We start from the raw sequence: 17385 nt of genomic DNA, 5'->3' as shown, positions 1-17385 counted from the left end.
CCCCCACCCCCCACCCCCAAGATAAAGATGTATTTAACCAGAGGGATCGCAGCACTGCAGAAAACTGAAAGCATTACAAACACCAAGGGCTGCATCTGAGACCCCTGCAGCAGGGTACGCTGTGGCTATGGAAATGATCTTCGAGAAAAATTCTACTTCCAAATCGCAAACTAGGGGGCCCCGTAGAACCCAGTCCTAGAGATCCAGGGCCAAAGTCAGTGGGCTGTGTGGCTATCATTGCTGACTAGATTTGACCCACTTCCCTAAAATCAGCAGATATGCAATCAAATTCCTCATTGCGTGCATGGGAGGGGACTCATTAATGTCATGACATGCCAGGGTTAATGTAGCAGCATATGAAAAAATATCTAATACCTTGATAAATTAATTAATTGCCACACAGTTGTCGCTGCTGGAGGCACAATGTAAGCCTCTAATAACTAAGGGCCAGATTGATACTCAGATGGTGGAAATCAGCATAGATGCATTCATTTCAACTCGCCCTAACCCTCTATTGGAAGACTCCTAACTTTAAAAAAAATTGAAGAATTAACTTTTTGTATTGAAAACTTGAGAATATAATTGTGTGTTTTAAATGTTGGGAGGGAGATGCCTAGAACTCTGGATACAGGAACCACTGTAAGCACTGGAATGCGTTACCTAGGGAGGTGGTGGAATCTCCTTCCTTTGAGGTTTTTAAGGTCAGACTTGACAAAGCCCTGGCTGGGATGATTTAGTTGGGGATTGGTCCTGCTTTGAGCGGGGGTTGGACTAGATGATCTCCTGAGGTCCCTTCCAACCCTGATATTCTATGATTCTATGACCGGGGGGGGAACATTGCATAAACTAACTATACACAGTATATTGCCCCTAATATAATAGGCGGTGTGGCCTAGTGGATAAATCATTGGACTGGGACTCAGGAGATTTCACTTCTATTCTCAGCGCTGCCTGTGGCCTGCTGGGTGACCTTGGGCAAGTCATTTCATCGCTCTGTGCTTCAGTTTCCCCACCTGTAACAATACTTGCTTTGTAAACTGCTTTGAGATTGTCATAAATATAAAGGGAAGGGTAAACCCCTTTAAAATCCCTCCTGGCCAGAGGAAAAATCCTCTCACCTGTAAAGGGTTAAGAAGCTAAAGGTAACCTCGCTGGCACCTGACCAAAATGACCAATGAGGAGACAAGATACTTTCAAAAGCTGGGAGGAGGGAGAGAAACAAAGGGTCTGTGTCTGTCGGTACACTGCTTTTGCCGGGGATAGAACAGGAATGGAGACTTAGAACTTTTAGAAAGTAATCTAGCTAGGTATGCGTTAGATTATGATTTCTTTAAATGGCCGAGAAAAGAGCTGTGCTGAATAGAATGACTATTTCTGTCTGTGTGTCTTTTTTGTAACTTAAGGTTTTGCCTAGAGGGATTCTCTATGTTTTGAATCTAATTACCCTGTAAGGTATCTACCATCCTGATTTTACAGAGGTGATTCCTTTACTTCTATTTACTTCTATTTCTATTAAAAGTCTTCTTGTAAGAAAACTGAATGCTTTTTCATTGTTCTCAGATCCAAGGGTTTGGGTCTGTGGTCACCTATGCAAATTGGTGAGGATTTTTACCAAACCTTTCCCAGGAAGTGGGGTGCAAGAGTTGGGAGGATTCTGGGGGGAAAGACGTGTCCAAACTACGTTTCCCAGTAAACCCAGTTAGAGTTTGGTGGTGGCAGTGGATATTCCAAGGACAAAGGATAAAATTAATTTGTACCTTGGGGAAGTTTTTACCTAAGCTGGTAAAAGTAAGCTTAGGAGGTTTTCATGCAGGTCCCCACATCTGTACCCTAGAGTTCAGAGTGGAGGAGGAACCTTGACAGAGATCTAATGATGGAAAGCACTATAAAACAGTTAGGTATTATTATAGTTTGCTTTTAATGGCCAGAACTTGGTGGTACTTTTAATATTTACATCTTATGTAGACCATTAAAAAGAGTCCCACCCACAGCATGTAACAAAGAGGAAACCAAACACAGAGACACATGTTAATCTTCCTGGTCTTTAGCCCTAGAACGCAGGCTAAGAAGTGAGCCTTTCTGCACACAAGGAAGCTTTTTTGTGTGAGGGGAGGTGACACTGCTCTTTAATTCACTACTTGACTGAGGGCAATACACGGTGTTCTCTTTAGTACAAGATGCCTGCAGCAATAATACCTGCAAAAGAAATCATCTCCCATCTAACTTGCAGACAGTAGGGATGTCCAAGTGGCCCGGCAATGGGCTTTCTTTCTGCAGTACAGAACCCCACTGCTACGCATCACGGTAAATACATAACCTGTCTATTTATCTCCTTGCTGAGCCATCAGTTCCATGGCTTGACAGCAATCTGATGTGCCTGAGAATTTGTGTCTCTGCCTCATAGTTTGTGATGTATATTAACAACCTGAATAATAAAGGGAACAAATGTGTCAGTCGTAATACTGTATATTATTCTGGCTTCTTTTATAAATATGGATTTAAATAGTCTATTACCGCAAAGTGCTGTTAACATTATTATTCCCACTTGTTAAATGCACAGTGTACTGAATGTGCTTGGAATTCATTAGGTTCCATTTTATGTGGCATAAATTTGCAGTCCAGTCTTTCTACAGAGAAGATGAAACCTGGCTATAAAATTTACTGCACTATTGTTCTAATGCACCCTTAATTAGTGACTTATAAAGATTTTGAAAGCCCTTGAGATAACTTGCAAAGCTTGAGTTATTTTATTATATGATCTCTGGTTAATATTCCAGATTAATAATGTATGTGAGCATTTATTAAACTCCGGGTAGCACTTATATACAAAAACCATAGCTCTACCTAATTGCTGCCAGAGGAGGAACTTCTAAACTGGCTCAGACAAGCCTATTTTTCTCTTCTTTAATATTGATGATCAGCAATTTCTGACTGGGGCTAAAACTACAGCAGGGTCTGTGGAAATGTTCAAGGTGTGTTTGTTTTGTTTTGTTTTTTAAGTTGGGGGGGGCAGGTGTTGTGATTTTGAGGATTATGTTGCTGTCCCTGTGTGTTGGTCTGAGGTCAGATGGACTCCGGCTAAGATTTTCAAAACTGGCTAGTAATTTTGGGTGCCTAACGTGTGAAAGGGATCTGATTTACAGAGAGTGAGCACTTTGCACGTTTGGAAAATCAGGTTCCTTTAAGATGTCTCAAGTTGGGGACCAAACATTGAGACATCCAGAATCACTATTCACTTGTGGACTATAACATGTCTACCACTCCCATGCATTTGCATTTTGCTTGGAGGGACCTAGGCAGAGAGATGGTTTGAGTAGATTGGACCTTGACTGCTGCCATAATATGCCATGGTGTTATTAGTGTGGCCCACACCCCCTCAGTGTAGAGCTCTGTCCTCCTGTCATGGTGGATGGGACACACATAGAGGATGCTGAGCTTATTACAACATTGGCTAACAAAGTTGGGTCTTTTAGTGCTGGTAGCTGAGGCTGATGCTTCAAGATCCAGAAGTTCCAGACAAAGACCAACCCAGGGGTGTTGTAAGTGGTAGATCAGCCACTAGAGGGAGACAGAGAGCCACACTAACATAACTGTACAGATTACATTAGTAACATAAGTCAAGAACACTTTTAAATACATAGGGCTAAGTTCTCTACTGGTATAAGTGAGAGAAATTCCATTAAGACAAAGGAGCTGGACCCAAGCAGAGAGCTGGGCCCACGATTTTTAACCTAGCCCTCTGTGCCTTGGCGGAACAAAAATGTCATGCAGACAATCAGAGAGCCAGGGAACATTTCACAGCAGATTGACAGTAGCTGAGTAATACCGTTACAATATTAATGGTATCTCCGCCCACACCCTCTCTCACAATATCCCCTGGAGACTTCCTGCGTACTGTATAGCAGCAAGGGTTGGAGCAAAGGTAGCATCCTGCAAGGAAGAGTCATGTGAAAGCACGCATCACCATCTATAGAGATCTTCCATTCAGGAATCAGCTCAACTATTGAACAAACAGCCATGCAAATTAAAGGCCTTAGAGAGGACTATAGAGCATGTGACTGTAAATACCAGTTAACAAATAAGCAGTCTGCTGAAAATAAAATTGAAAAAAAAAGGGGGGGAACCATGCCAAAGGAGGAAGTACGTCAGCCATGTGGCAGCTGGCAGGAGCAAAGAAAAGGTCCAGCAATCAGGCAATGGGTAGAAACTGTAATAACTGCAACCACTTTGACAGAGAAAATAGGAAAATGCATGGGTTAAAGCTAAAACATGGGGATCTCTCAAGTGCAGGGAATACTCTGTTCATACATAGAATGAAGAGAAGCTGCAATAGTGGCTAATATAAATATGCTCAAAAGGTGAAATTCCCCCATGTGCATAGAGCCAGCACAAGCACTGTGTACCATTCAGTTCATCAAAACAGGACTTAAGTGATGCACAGCCTTGTTCTGACCCACTGCACAGAGATGAATGTCTCCAAATGGCTTCTATGTGACATACAGAATAGAAACCGGAGTGCAAGTGAATGTAAGAACGAAGACTGGAATAGAACAGTTCAAATAAAATCTAAACCTCAAAAAGGCGGAGGTGAAGTTGAATGAGATAGGATTGCACAAATTCCAGTCTTTGAGTGTTACTGTTAATATAAAGAATGATATTGAATCAAAATTTGGAATCCACACAAATTATAATCACCTAGCACATGTTAGAATGCAGCGCGTTTCCCATGCATACGGGATTGGATCTAAATCTGTGGAAAGACTCCCATTTACTTCAATAAACTTTGGATCAGACCCCATACTGTAGAAATATTTAGAGCAAATGTAAAAGGATTGTGATTCATGGCATGGGTTTTTTAATGGTTCAGATGTGAATAATCAGGGCTGTGGATTGCGGTTTTTACACTGTAAAATTGATCAGCCAGAAATATGGCAGATGAACCAATTAGCTCCAGAAATCATCTGGCTAAAGCAGGCCTGTAGCTTGTGAAACTGTCCTATCACAGCAATAATTTCTGATATTTCAGACATCACATGAAGCATGCAACAATTTATAATTTCCACGTTCCCATTTCGTCTATTTTTATGTGACTTTTATCCAGCCACATTTACATCAAGCAGCTCTGTCTCAGGTCAAAGGTGACTCTAACGACGGTACAAAGGACTGTCCCTTTTGTGTTCTGACCCACTCAAAAAAAAATCAAGACAAAACCTTACCTGACACTCTCAGATTGTAAGTGACATAAAATAGGCCTTAAATGAATCTTACTTGAATATGCAGAAGAACTTTTCAGCTGGCTGAATATGAAAAGTACTGGTGGGAAATTATTTATCATTGCAGTATCAATGGCTTGTGCCTTTGGGAAAATCAGTTGTGATGCAGAAATATTTCTCATTTCCCCACATACAATGTGATCTGCCGAATTTAATCCAACTTTGCATTTGATAGTCCCACTAGGATGAAGAGGTGAAGTTAATGTCCTATGAACAATGCTAGGCATCATCCTCCATGAAATGTTATGTGACAGTGGAAAGGTGCTGAATTATCCCCAAAATAGTCTGCTGATTTGACAGCCCCAGCAGCCTGACGGCTTACGACAATGCAAATATTTTGCTCTTCACTTTTGCTTCTATCCACTCTTTTTTTTAAAATTGCCATTTGAATACAGTATTTCAGCCTAGCTGAAGAGAGGACAATGCAAATTTCTCCTACCATGCTGGGTTGTGTCCCTTGGGAATAAAATTCTGTGCCAAGTGTGATGAGATGCTAAGGTAAACATTAGCTAGGGCCAATTCCTTTCTCAAGCAAAATTCCCATTGAATGCAATGGGAGTTTTGCCTTAATATGGTAAATAATGCAAGATTTGACCTGCAAGGTATTTCATGAATCAGTCTTGCAGAAAACGCTACACTTTGAATTGTGCAGGAATAGCTCCCTGTTTGTTGTTGCCCTGCCTTCACAAACCCTGAAATGGTATTTTCTAGCTGAACATTTTAAATGTGAAGTGTTTGCTTTTCTTATTCATCGTTAGCTGCATAACAGTCTCTGCTGAGTATGCGTGAACTTCAGCATAGGTAAGGTTGTATGCCATTGAAAATGACTTGAGTGAATTGAACAGTTGTCTACAGATTCAATACTGCAAGGTGCTGAGTGCTTCCTGTTTGGTGTCCACAGCTCCCCCTGACTTTGAGGAAGGACTTCAGATACATTTTCCTTTCTCTTCTCTGTATGCCAGAGCTACTCAGGCAATGTCACTAACTGCAGCTACCATCCTTGACGTCTGGATCACTCCATTTTAATGTATAAGAAACCTTTTTTGCTTTTAGCTATACCAGGGTTGTCAAGTTCATTTTGGTGGAGGGCCCTGGAGTTGATAGAAATATGACATGGAGAGATACTTGTTGCAGAAGTAACACAGTTACAACTGATAACTGCTAGGCCTTTTCTTTCCTAAGTTAAGGCCGATCCCAGAAGTGGATCTTGATTGAGGGCCCAATCTTATCAACTGCTGAGTATCCACAACTCCCACTGAAGTGTTAATGAAAACTGTGTAGTTTCTATGTTACCTATTATGGAATGAACCAGCGATTATATGGTATATGAAGTAATATCTTTTATCGGATCAACCTCTGTTGGAAGAAGCTACAAGCTTTCAAGCTACACAGAGCTCTTCTTACAGGTCTTCCAAAGTCTGTGCGGCTTGAAAGCTTGTACCTTTCACCAACAACATAGGCGGCAGGTGGAGAGGCTAGCCCCCCATCCTTTCTGCCTGAGCCGCCCCCACCCGAGGGCCAGAGGAGCGCCAGCTGGCCCAACCCCCAAGCTCCAGGCCATGGGCTGGAGCTGAGCCCCCGCCGGTTTCTGGGGAGAGGCAGAACAAAGGCAGGGTCTTGGGGCAGAGCAGGGGTGGAGCCACACCCCGGGTTACGGGTGGTTTAGCCTCCCCTGGCCTTCCATACCCACCGCCCATGACCAACAGAAGTCTCTGTCATACCCTGGGACCAGCAAGGCTACAACAACACTGCAAACATGCGTTGTATGTTGGTCTCGTCATCAGACACGTCCATGATAACTGGAGGGAAGAACTAGGAGTCTACACAACAATCACAGAGTCCCAGCTCTGTTGGACTTAAATTGAAGTTGGCACTGTGTGAAAGTGAAATAAAGGTTTACTTTGGCTGATGCCTAATACTTTTAGACACTCTTTTAATGCACCTCCATTGAGAACTAAGCACAGCTGCCAACTTTCACGTAGTAAATAAGCACCCCGACTTTCACAATAAGCCAAACATCAAGCTAATCCCAGTTCAAAACAAGGCCAAAGCAAGCCAATCCCTAAGAGCCCCATCACTCTATGTGACTAGATCCCCCAGGATACAGTCTGGGACTGTGATGGGCCCGCTGTGCACCCCGACTCTCTCCCCCCCATGCCCCAGCTTGGCCCCCTCCCCCATTCTCCTGCTTGCTGGGAGCCGATCAAAAAAAAGAAGCAACAAGCTACAAGCCAAAAACTAGCCAACAAGCAACTCACAATTCAATTAAGCCAAAAACAAGCCCAATTTCTGCATTTTCTTCGTAGGCTGAACATGTCTGGAACTAAGTGTCTTTCAGTGTGTCTGAGAAAAATAGTTTTTCATTAGGCTTCTTTATGGGGTGGATGAGAGCAAAGTGTGTTTGCCTTAGGGAGAGAGATTTTAAAGGTTATTTTTTGTTACAACAGTGAATCTTACAGGTTGATAAAACTGACTTTAATGAGGAAGTGAGATCAGTAAAATTCTAATCACTAGAGCTAAGAGACTATTTCACCACTGCTAATTTCTCCTTTGATTTAGTTTGTGAATTGTCAACAAGCAGACTGCAAAATTCTCCCACTGATTATCATTTAAAATTGCTTGCGCATTTACTCCAAAAATAATTCTTAATCTGCAGCTTATTTGCAAACTGTTCTCAGCGAGTATTCACTCGTTGTGCTATGTTGGTTAGCTCCATAAATCACAAGTGGTTTTGGTTTGTTTGGTTTTTTTTATACCAGACAATCTGTATAGTTAACCCACACAGCACGAATTGTGAATTTTTCCATTCAGAGTTTCTTTTCTGTGACGATTTGAGCTCAGCATTTGCTTTCAGTGACGCTTGAGTGCAGCAAATGAGCACAAAGGGGTGGTGAAAATTAAAATTTGCTTTTAAATTCCCAGGACTGTTCATAGATTTCTAACAAGCATTTAGTGCCATATACCCTGTGATGGGCTAGCCTACTCCTTTGAGGGCTGGAGGCTTGGAATGGGCCTTGCTTGCCACATCAAGGATGGGGTCTGGGGTTAATTTGCTGGGTCTGGAAGAGCGGATTCTCCAAAAAAGAGCAGCAGGAAGCTGCGGAGAGACTGCAGAGAAGGAGAGAGGCTCCCACAGGGAGGACCTGAGACCAGAGTCGTTGCTTCAGCTAGGAAGGGCTGGCAGTAGCCTGCTAAGGCAAAAATGACCTTGAGACACTAGGGGAGGTTGGGACTGTGACCAGGCCAGATTTCCAATTAGGCACAGTAGGCACATGTCTAGGGTTGCCGGCCTTCTAGGAGCACTTTACCTCTCTAAAACTGTGTGCCACACAAAGGTCAGCTGTAGGCGCGGGGGGGGGGAGGGGGAAGGGAGGTGCTGAAGATGCCATGCCTAGGGGCGCGTAAGGTGTAAATCCGGCCCTGACTGTGACCAGCTTAAGGCTGGGGGAGGACTTTTATGTTTATTTTGAACTTTAAGTTAATAAATCCCAGACCCTAGGGAGGCTGTCGTCATTAGACTCATGAAAGTCTGTGTCAAGTTTATTTAAGAAGCTCCTTGAATGGGGGGAAACGGAGGTAGTCCAACTGCATAGCAGCCTCTGGCTATGGAGGGGCCCTCAGGAGGTGGCCAGCCCAGTGACGTGCTCACATTGGTTAGAGAAAGCAGTGGAAAATGCTAAGATCCTGAGAATGCACTGCGGAATTGAGCTGCCTCAGATAACATGCATATAGTACCGTCCAGTCATGAGAAAAATGTCAAGTAGTAACCAGAGTGGGCATAGCTAGAAATGCCAACTGGAAAGATTCTAAATCTTACAGATGGTGGGTCAAATTCTGGCCTCATTGAAGTTCCTGGGAGTTTTCTCATTGACTGACTTCATTAAGGTCAGGATTTCACCCTGGTGCTGGGGAAGATGTGGGACACAGTGAGGTAAGGTGTATGGAAATGTATGTTGAATTTTTCAAGGGCCTTGCAGTCTGGATTGAGGCAGTAAGAGGAGCTCTGCTTAGTAGACTATCCCACTCTGGAGATGCACTGCAGCAGGAAGGAATAAATGGCTGCTAGAAAAGTTGTGAGAACGGCATTTGTTCTGCCCGTTAATGGCTGGCCTGGTGTATGGCCCAGCATAGCAACTAGTACTGTCGTGGTTCCACTTTGTGAGGCTATTACAGAGATGTCACTGGACATGTCTGCAAGGACTGAATCCAGAACCTCTGGATCTAAAACCACGAGCCTCTATTGCTTGAGCTCCTTAGTGCAGAGGTGATAGCAGACTCCCGAACCCAGCCTTTTGAGAGGGCCAAAGCCCCACACTGCCAGCGTGGGTGACATGTGCTTGGTGCTCTACAGACATGTAAAATACACAGTCCTGGCTCTGAGGAGCTTGCAGTCTAGATAGACAGCATACACGGCCAGGATAGAGAGACAACAGAGAGCAGTGTGAATGAGCAGCAGAATGTGGTATGACTCTCGTTGCTTTTCCTATTTGTTTAAGAAGGGGTTATTTGCATTTCCCTCAGGGGCAGAGGGTTGTAGGCATGTTTGAAGAAGTGCCTCTTGAGCAGGGATTGATAGGTAGGGAAGCTGATTGTTATATGATGGGATACATGTGGGCAGCATACACTGGATATTATGAATTATTTTACTTTGCTTTTGAGCGTTTGAAATTGGTGTTGAGAGAGCAATGGGTGCAGGGACGTATAAGAACTTTGTTTTGGTGACGTCGTAGATCTGAAAATGTGATTCTACCCTGAGACGCAACCCTGTAGAAATAGCATCTTCTTACCAAATACGTCAGCCCCCCGGTATGCATTCACATCCGCTGACTCTGATGCCCAGAATATGTTCATACCCCCATTAGCACTGGTGGTGGCTGTGCAGTGCTATGCCAGAGGCATCTGAAGTCTTCCCTGCCTCCTGCTGTATCAAGGGAATTGTTAATGAAGTTCCATTGCACAGGTGTTACTGAGAGCAGAATTTGGCCCACAAAACTCATGATGCCCAAGCCAGAACGAATACAGATTGACTCTCAGATCCCAAGCTGAGGCTGCAGGACTAGGAGATGGGGAAAGCCATCTTTTACTCACAGACTGAGCGCATTTATTCATATCCCCCCCGGCCTACCCTCCCACTATTACTAGGAATGTGCTGTGACAATTAGGAAATTAGTCAGTGTGAACATATGAATTCCAGTTTAGTTTTATGAACTCTCTGTATGTTTATACACTTAAAGTTCTTTCACTGCCTCGTTCCTCTTGTCATAAGGGGAGAAGGACTGGCATGTGCCTGTCTGCCCCGAATGGGACGGGTTGTTAAGGATCATCAACAGTTGAACCACCTTCTCCTATGCCATGGGGTTTGCTCCACTCACTGCTGGGGTGCCTCCTCGTGGCTCATCTGGGGATTAGCTCCCCAGTAGTTTGACACCCCCGCCTTGCAGTTTCTCCGCCCCTTGTCCCAGTCACTCATTCTGCGGCCTCTCTCATGCCCCTTGAGCTGCAGCACTTCCTCTTCAGGGCTTGGCTCTCTGGCTCGGTCACTATAGTTCCCCCCCCTTTCGGGGTATCAAATTCTCTCTAAACAAAACTGTCTCAGGCAGGCTTCAAAATCCACTGCCCTCCCTGTGCCCCTCTCCCAGTGTCTGGTAGGGGAACCCAGCTCCTCCCTCTACACTGGGTTCCAGCTGATAAACCCTACAATCCACAGTTAAGCTCCATACAGTCTTGCCCCTTGCTGCCATTTTCCGAAGGCTTTCTCTCAATAAATTCTGACTCTCCCCCACCTACAGCCTCTTCTGCTTGCCTCTCCCTGGCTTTATAGGAGCCCAGCCTCTTCCTGCTTAGCTAGACTTTTAAGGCTGTATATCAAGCCTACACCTCACCCAGGTGCAGCCCATCCTGTTAAGCAGACTCTTTGGAGCCATTTTAACCGCTTCAGGGGCAGTGTGGGGTAAACACCCCATCACCTCCTAGCAGAACAATGAGATGGCTGCAGCCAAAATAAAACCTCCCCCTCCATCCCCCATAGGAGGGTAGAGGATAGGGCTGGACACCCAAAGAGCAGTGAGGACTCAGAAGGAGGGAATGGCATACTGTGCCTTAGTACAGTATATTGCCTAGAATAGATCTGTGTATCTCTTGTAACCTCTAAAAATGAAGAGTGATTGGCTCAGAAATCCCTCTCCTCAGAGGCTGTCTTTCTTGCTTCAACTACCACATGTCCCAGAAGAGTTAAACTATAGACCAGAGTACTCAGTGGGGTGGAATTCTGGAGAAGGCGCACTTGAGTGGCAGGGGTGTCCTGGGGGCCCAGTGCAGCTGGACCACAGGGTCTCAATCCCCTAGAAGTGGTACCAGACAAAGTCCATGCCTGAGAGGTGTGCCCAAGGACCCAGATCCAGGATGTGGCTGGAGCCTGCCCTGACACCCGGGCAGCTTAGAAGCACGGGGATCGAGTCTGTGGGTCCAAAACACACCTACCTGGTGAATATCCATCAGGAGACGCTCAACCAGGAAGGTGACATATGCCAGAACAAATCCTGACTTCTTGTTTGCATGCTCCATGCTTCATGCTTGGCTCCATGCTAATGATTTATAATCCTTCTGTCTTGGAAGCTGCTGACGTCTGCCCGGTCATGGCAAACTTATTTTTGAAAGTCACGCTTCATATTTCAAATCCACCGTGCCAGCTGTGCCTGACACAGCTCTCTCCTTCTAGTCGGTTCATGATTTCTACAAAATGTAAATACTTTATTGTCTCCCTGTTTCTTTTACAGCTGGCTGGAGTGCCAGCTGTGCCCCTCCTTCTGTTCTGCTACTAGTCGCACAAGCAGGGAAAAGGCCGGCGTGCTTAACAACAGTACCCCCAGATCCTTTGCCAGTCGGAGCAGTTATCCCGCAGCTGAGACAGAAGGACAAAGTTATAGACTGTGAATCAGATCCTTCAGCGACATGAAATCATTCTTACCATTTGCCTGCTCTGCAAACCGTTAGCAATTCTTTTTGCTTGTGTTTTTCACATTATGATTTGGGGCAACGAATAAGTGCACAGACAACTTGTATTAATGGGGTTTTTATTATTAATGCTATTATCTGTTGTCGTACAGTCGCAACTATGGAGCCCAGTCAAGGACTGGGAGACCCGGTGTGCAAGGAGCTGTACAAACCCGTAATAAAAAGGCAGTCCCTGCACCAGAGAGCTTACAATCTAGGGTTTTGGCCAAATGCAACAGGTGGATGAAATAGACAAACAGAAGTGGGAAGGCAAGGAAAGGACACAGTGAAACAAGCTCATTTTTCTATAATAAGCAGCATGCTCAGTTCACTGCCTGCAGGTGCCTTGTCACTCAGATGGAAGTGCCCTGTAAACGTCCTGGCAGAAACGAATCTTAAGGAGAGTTTTGTAGGAGGATACAGACTTTGTGGAGTTTGTCCCATGCATAAGGGTGACAAGCAAACACACCAAACCCATGAAAAAAACGCAGAAATTGGGCTTGGTTTTGGCTTAATTGGCTTGTGAGTTGCTTGTTGGCTAGTTTTTGGCTTGTTGCCTGTTTGGCTTGTTGCTTGTTGTAGCTTGTTGCTTCTTTTTTTTGACCAGTTCCCAGCAAGCAGCGACAAGCGGGGGACAAGCGGGGCAAGCGGGGCCGAGAGTCAGGGGTCCACAGCGGGCCCACCACAGTCCCAGACTGCACACTGCGGGGATCTAGTCACATAGAGTGTGGGGGTTCTTAGGGACTGGCTTGTTTTGGCCTTGTTTTGAAATGGGATTAGCTTGATGTTTGGCTTATTGTGAAAGTTGGGGTGCTTATTTATTGCGGGAAAGTTGGCAACTGTGGTGACAAGCACAATAGGCAATTAATATTTGCCCCATCTTCTCCCCTTCTTCACCCACTCTTAAGAGAGAAGACTCAAGCACTGGATCCAATTGCCGGTCCCCTGAACCACCCAGTCCCCCTCCCTCACCTTATTTTCTTTCAAAGGAGCTAGACCAGGGGTTGTCAAACTGTGGGTCGAGGCCCCAGAGTGGGTTGTGACCCCATTTTAATGGGCTGGTGTTAGACTTGCTGGAGCCCAGGGCTGAAGCCAAGTCCCACCGCTCAGGACCGAAGCCAAAGCCCGAGGGTTTCAGCCCTGGGCAGTGGGGTTCAGATTACAGGCCCCCTGCCTGGAGCTGAAACCCCTGGGCTTTGGCTTTGCACCCTCACTCACACCCCACCCCCGCCACACACACACACACACACACACACACACACACACAGGGTGGTGGGACTCAAGTGGGCTCAGGGTGTGGTCTCCCTTCCTGGGGTCGTGTAGTAATTTTTGTTGTCAGAAGGGGGTCGCGGGGCAATGAAGTTTGAGAACTGCTGATCTAGACCAACAAATTAGCAGCCCCCTTTCCTCAGACAGCTAGCCCTGGATTCACAGTTCATTGCAGCAGCATTGTCTCTGACGCAACTGTAAACCTCTTAAAAGTAGTGAAGAATATCTGATTTTTTCCCCCATGGAGTATGATTGCTTGAATTTCCTAGCATGACCGATTCCACATGAGAAATGTATTACTTTGTAATCCATAAAATATTTGGGGCCTGATTCTCCTGTCACTTACGGAAATGTAAACCAGGACTAACTCCACTGAAGTGAGTGGAGTTGCATCAGTGTAAAGGGAGGTGAATCAGACCCTTTGACTCCTGATTGTATACTGTAAGTGAAAGTAGAATCAGGCCCTTTGACTTTAACACTGTTAAATTATTGTTCATTGTCTGTGCTGTAAGGGCCTGATCCAAAGCCCTTTGGCGTTGATGGACATCTTTCCATTAGCTTTAATGGGCTTTGAATTCAGCCCATGTATGCGGTTGCAATGCAGTGGCAAAATTATGCTAAACAATAGCAAATCTGAGCCCAGGAGTGTTTACAGTGAAAGAAATTCAGAGCATAAAAGGAATTCAGTGGGGGTAAAATAAGCATCGATATTGATCAAGTGTTCCATGGTTCTTGTGCTGTTAAGTTCTTAGTAAATGTTTTGTCTCAGTTAAGGTGCCACAAGTACTCCTTTTCTTTTTGTCTCAGTTAAGTTACAGAAGAACAGAAATAGATATTACTAAAGCAAAAATGAGCCTTGACTTAAATTGGAAACATCTTGAGTCAAACAAGCCAGATATCCCTTCAAACAATTGTCATCTTACATTTTTAAAAGTGAAACTTCTGCCTTCTAAAAAATGAGGTATATTATCAGCTTAGCCCTAACTTTGCAAAGCAAATTTGTATTCCTGGCATGCCTTGGAACGAGGGGAGGGTGGAATGGGCAGAAATTTATCTTCACTTCAGAGTGATGCAACAATGACTGGTTCACAGGAACATTTTTCAGACATCTCAAGAGCACCAGGCACAAAAATATACATGTCATGAATCTCCTGAGAAGACAGGGAGCTAACTACGATGACGACAAGCCTGAGAAGGGGGGAGTAAGAGCATCAGATGAAGAGAGGAGGGTCTGACATGATAGATCAACATGTCCAATGTTACTGGCCCAGAAATGCAGTGTAAACAGCTAAGAAAAGGCGTATCCTTCAGAGGAACAATTTCAGTTCTGTTTGCAACATGCCTTTCATTTAAGATGGGATTTTCAAAGGATCCCAAGGGATTCTGGTGCCCAAAACTGTATAGAAATTCAATGGGAGTGGAGCACCTAATTTCCTTAGTCTCTTGAAAATCCTAGCCTTTACTATCCGAACTTGAGCTGTTGGAACATTTCTGAACGCATCATTGCAGGAAGAGGCCAGCTAAGGTCTTTGCAGGAACATTTCAGAAGGGAATGTAGTTTCCTTTGCGGTTTTCACCACTCTGCAGCCTAAGTTATCCTGACAATGTTACAACTGTAGCATTGTTGTTTGAACAGCGGAGCAGTTAATGTCTTCTTTTTTTTCCTGTGGAAATTAACGACTCCTTTATCACGCTAAAGAAATCTGCGCTGTAGTTGGACAAACTGTCAAGAAGATTAAATTTGTGCTTTTGGAAGCCACCAAAGATGGGAGAGGGGTTTTTACACCTAGTTAGGAAAAATAGGGAGTATTGCACTCTTGTGTCAGTCCTATAGATTTTATCAATGATCTTGCTTTTACTGGCCCAAGCTCTCCAGATTCAATTTGCTCAACACCTCTGAAAATCAGACCACTTCATTAGGAGCCTAAATATAGATTTAGCCACCTACTTGAGTCACCCATTTTGGGACTAATATTAGGGACTTCTCTCTTATTGCAGGCAGAATTGTTGGTATTGAGGCTCACCAGCCCAAAGCTCTCCCTGAGTTGCATAGCTGCTGGCTCCCACCAGCCTCCCGGTAGCAAAATATCTGACAGTGCGACACTGGAAATCGTCCACAATGCCCAAGAAAATTGGTTCGCTGGGGTAAGTGACTGGGCGTCTCTAACGAGAGCAGGATCTAAAAGAGGAGAAGAACTTCACAGAGATGGTGACATTTGCCTTTATCTTTAGTAATTCAACAGACAGAACATTTGGAATGGAGTTGTGCTCAAGGAGGTCTAGTCATGTTGTTAAAACCCAACTCTGATATAGCCCTTTACATCAGCAGATCTCAGAGTGCTTTATAAAGGAGGCCAATATCATCATGCCTGTGCACTCTGCAGATAAACCTTACAGAACAAAGAGTCAGTTCTGGGACTGGGATCAGGGCCTCAGCTGATGTGAAGCATAGCTCCATAGAAGTCAGTGGAGCTACGCTGATGTGTCCCGGCTAAAAATCTGACCCATAGACTGATGTTGTCATTTCTGTGTGGTGTCCATTTCCTGGCACTGCTTGGGATTTCTTCCATCTGAGGAGCAATGTCCTGCGCATCCCCCTTCTCTCATTTCCTATGGTTTCTTTCTCTTTCTTCTCTCCTGTGGTTCTTTCTTTTGCTTTTCCTGCAACATAAAGCAGTGACTGCTGGTGAACTACTAAGTTCTAACATGAAGCAAGAGGCTGTATGTGGTACTTACCGTTTGGTGTTTTTGTTGTTGTTTTGGCTTTGGAGGGGGCGGGGGTTGGTTTTCTTTTCTTTTTGTGTGTGTGTGTGCTTATTTCATTGTTCATGCTTTTACCCCCTTCTATGAGAGAAACCATTAATATACGTTTCAGTAAAGCCACCAAGAGATTTTGTTGGTGTTTGTATTTTGACCGTGACTAGGGGCCCAATCAGGGCCCCATTGAGCTGAGTGCTGCACTAGTATATTAATTGAACAAAAAAGATGAGCTCTGCCCTGGAGAGTTTACGGTCTAAGCATGTGACAAGAGATAACAGGTGGATACAGATGGGGGGAGACCAGCTGAAGTATAATAAGCAGTGCTCGTAGTGTACAAGACAGCATGCACAGATGGGTCAGTTTCCCAGTTTAAGTCACATGAAGGGATTTTTTTGGAAGAACATCTCCATGGCATGATGAAAGAAGCCTTAAATATGTTGTAAAGGCCAGCAGAGGATTTCTCTGGCGTGACAGAACCCTCTGGTGGAGCAGAGCCCACAAAGCATGAGCAGTGCTGTCTCTTTCCCTGTCACTACTTCAGGAGGTATGGTCGGGGGGGCCTGCTGCCGGGCCACCCCTAGAAACGGGAATGGCCCCCTTGGCGGTGTTCTAGTTTGAGAAACTTGCAGGCTCCTTTACATTTCAGTGCGGGGCTGATGCAGTGCCTGGTCCCCTTAGAATTGGGAGAGAGTGAGGTTGGCTTTAAAACACCATGGCATCCCCCTTCTTTCCTCCTGACTGGTGCTGGGCACGCTGAGGCCAGATAAAGGATTTGACTGACTGAGGCATGTGACATTTGAAAATCAGCCCAAAGGCATCTAACGTTGTGCCTGAAATTAGCGCCTGCTATTAAAATCTGGGCCAGTATGTCCAGAGTGAGAGCTGCCTGCTTGCCGGTCCATGGCATGGAATGAGTGTCATGTTAATTATAGCATCATATGCTTCTAAAGTACAAGATAATATACAGTAGCATAGCTGCCCGTCTATGGAAAGAGTGGCCTGAAACAGATGACACCGTCATGAAATGGGAGCAAAATTGTCAATAGAGTTTTGATGTGTTTGGACAGTATTAAGGCTGATTTCCCCCTTT

This window comes from Eretmochelys imbricata, chromosome 7 (assembly GCF_965152235.1).
Source record: "Eretmochelys imbricata isolate rEreImb1 chromosome 7, rEreImb1.hap1, whole genome shotgun sequence".
Classification (NCBI taxonomy): Eukaryota; Metazoa; Chordata; order Testudines; family Cheloniidae; genus Eretmochelys; species Eretmochelys imbricata.
The sequence above is the reverse complement of the archived record's forward strand: the minus strand, read 5'-3'. Positions refer to the sequence as shown.